General features: G+C 46.9%; 1 protein-coding gene across 2 annotated transcripts in view; it reads left to right on the plus strand.

Annotated features, from left to right (window-relative positions):
* The window catches only part of Eif4e2 (eukaryotic translation initiation factor 4E family member 2), a 29,026-nt gene extending 27,527 nt beyond the window's left edge, over positions 1–1,499 (plus strand). For both annotated transcript variants that reach the window (XM_008838093.3, XM_029565945.1), the window contains one exon: positions 944–1,499. The gene's annotated coding sequence lies outside the window, so the exon portion shown is untranslated. The remainder of the gene's footprint in view (positions 1–943) is intronic.
* Positions 1,500–2,644: the final 1,145 nt, after the last annotated feature.

Here is a 2,644-nt window from a genome sequence, read left to right on the forward strand (position 1 = left end):
ATAATGAGAATTCCTGTTTCAGGACTTCTGGCATATTTAAACCTGAAACCCTGAGTTAGGGCCGCAGATGGTTGGTCTTTAAAGTCCCTGCCAGGAAAATCTAAGATTTTGAGATTCAGGTGATATGACCTGCTGAGACATTGGGTTTCTAGTATGGGACAGGAAAGGTGGCCAGGCCTGCCTGCATCCTGTAGAAGGCAATGACTCGTAGTTGTACATACCCTTTCTTCCCCATGTTCCTCTTTCTGGAGTTCAAAAGTTTCTGATAGGGTTGCAGGGTACACCTCCTGGAGATAAGCTGTTTTCAACTGTGAATTCGTGGTGGGTAGGGTGGGTTTTCATTTATTGTCTGATTGTGTCTTCCTCCTCCCTGTTCCACCTGCCTGCATGTCATTGTGTCCCTCTGCTCTGCCCTAGGTAGCTGTTGTGTTTGGCGGTTTCTTGGTTTCTTTAAGAATATACAAGCAAGGCTGGTGCACAACCAAAAAGACAAGAGTATATAAACAGATAGATATGTGTGAAACTGTCCCACTCCCTCCAGAGGCAGTCATTGTGTTAGCCTGCTGTTCTGTACTTGAGGTTATCAGTTGGTCTTGGAGATCTTTCCACATTAGTAGAAAGCTTCTTCATTTTCTCTTTAAAGCTGCAGTATCCCAATTGTGTGAATGTGCCCTGCTTTAAGATTTGACCCGTCCCCTCTAGATCTGCATTGGGGTATTTGCTAATCTTTTGCCTTTCCCAGTAAAAGGATGGACACTTCTCCAGGAACTTGGAAGTCAGGTTGCCATTTGACTTACTTTAGACTAGCAAGCAAGGAAGGAAGGAAGGTCTGGGGTGTGGAGAGCTGGAGATTTGCTGATTGAGTCCTCCCCCTGTATGTGTGCGGTTGTATCTAGATGGTCCATGTATTGAATACTCTATTTTCTCCCATTTTCTCTTTCAGGGACAATTCAAGCTTTCGAAATACAAAAATCACATTGTGAAAGTACACAAGCTGGCAATAATCCTTTTCTATTTGTGTGTTTGTCTGATGGATGGGAGGCTCGGGCAGTCCTTCTGTCTGCTCACTGAAGGGGCGTACCTGAGCAGTGTGCTCTCCTTCTGCAGTCGTTCCTGGAAGATGGATTCCACTAGACACCCTCCAGCATTGCTGACTTTATAAAGCAGAAAGATGGGGGAAATGTGACTTTGTAATAGACAAACTTTTTTAATGGGGTTCTGTGGGGGGAGTGCAGCCTTTCATCTTGCTGTGTGCAATCCAGATGCCCCTTGGCATCCTGTTGTACTCTTCTGTTGTGCAAAGGACTTGGTGACCACATGTATGCACCCTGTGCTGGTGTTGGGGCTGAGCATTATCAGTATTATGAATGTCTTCACTTCCAGGAACAGCCTCTGTCTGCTGAGAGTTGCAGGGGAACCGAGTGCCTCTTCCAGCTCTGCTGTTAAGTTATTGTTACCTCTCCCCGAACCTACCACTCTGAAAATGTGTTATAATGTCATGACGGCTTGGAGCTTCATGTCCTTTCCACCTTACACCTCCAGTTCCTTCCAGTGGGACTTTTCCTTCTTAGGCACTGTGGCACTTAGAGTTATAATTGTGAGCAGTACTGGTTCTGCTGATGAAACTTAAGAGATCTGCCTGATGACAGAAGCTGGAGCAGAATCCAGTCCAGTCAGAAGCTAGATTATAATACAGGTTCTGAGTATAGGATCGGAGCTGAGGGCAGTGACTGATACCAGTTTCCCATAGGACCGGAGTCTGTGTGCCAAGCATGGTTCTGTGGGACTTGCTTGCCCTCATCAAAGAGGGAAGCAGCAGCTGGCTAGTGTCAGCTATTAACGCTTAGTGTGCACATTCTGCAATGCTGAAACGAACATCTGAAGAAGAGGTGGCCTTGCTGGGTGGCTTTATTTAATAGCTGTGCCTGTCTTTGGTGGTTGGAAAACACCTTCAGTCATCATTACCAGGATGTAAGCAGATGTATCCAGATCCTGATGCCCAGCTGGCCTGTCCCTCAGCAGAGAGGCTGGGTGATCCAACACCAGGAGGACTGAGGCCAGAGAGGTTAAAGGAGCACCCAGAATCCCAGGAAGAGATGAACAACTCCAGCAGCCTCGAGTAGACCTTTGTACTTGGCTCTTGTGAGCAGAGATCACAGTACCTTAAATTAAGGCCTCTCTTTAAAGCATATCCTTGAAGCCTGGGGATCCTCAGCCATTGGATCTCAGGAATCTTGTGAGAGTAACAGGCTTTCCCTTGTATTTATATTATCTCTTCCAACTTTCTAACTCCTGAACCCCCTTGAGTCATCACTGTTTGGGGATGCTTTTTCCTGAAAGAACAGGAGTACAGGGGCCAGAATGGAGGTGTTTCCATTGTGGTTGAAGTGTGATCTGAGAAGAACATTCAGCAGTCATCAAAACTCCAGGAATATGAAGAATGCATTCCAGGGTGCAAACAGTTGTGAAGGACTCAGGCAAAAGCAGGAGTGTCTTTGGCTGCCCTGGGCAAAGGCTGCCTCTGGAGTCTGGACCAGGCCGGGAGGTCTTCATCTTTGCCTGTGCCCAGATGGCCTCAAAAATTCCAAAGAGCAGACATTTGGATTTGCCTTCCTTTGGGCATTTCCCTGACTTGGGGCGGGGG

This window comes from Nannospalax galili, unplaced genomic scaffold, assembly GCF_000622305.1.
Source record: "Nannospalax galili isolate Female #2095 unplaced genomic scaffold, S.galili_v1.0 scaffold1138, whole genome shotgun sequence".
Lineage (NCBI taxonomy): Eukaryota > Metazoa > Chordata > Mammalia > Rodentia > Spalacidae > Nannospalax > Nannospalax galili.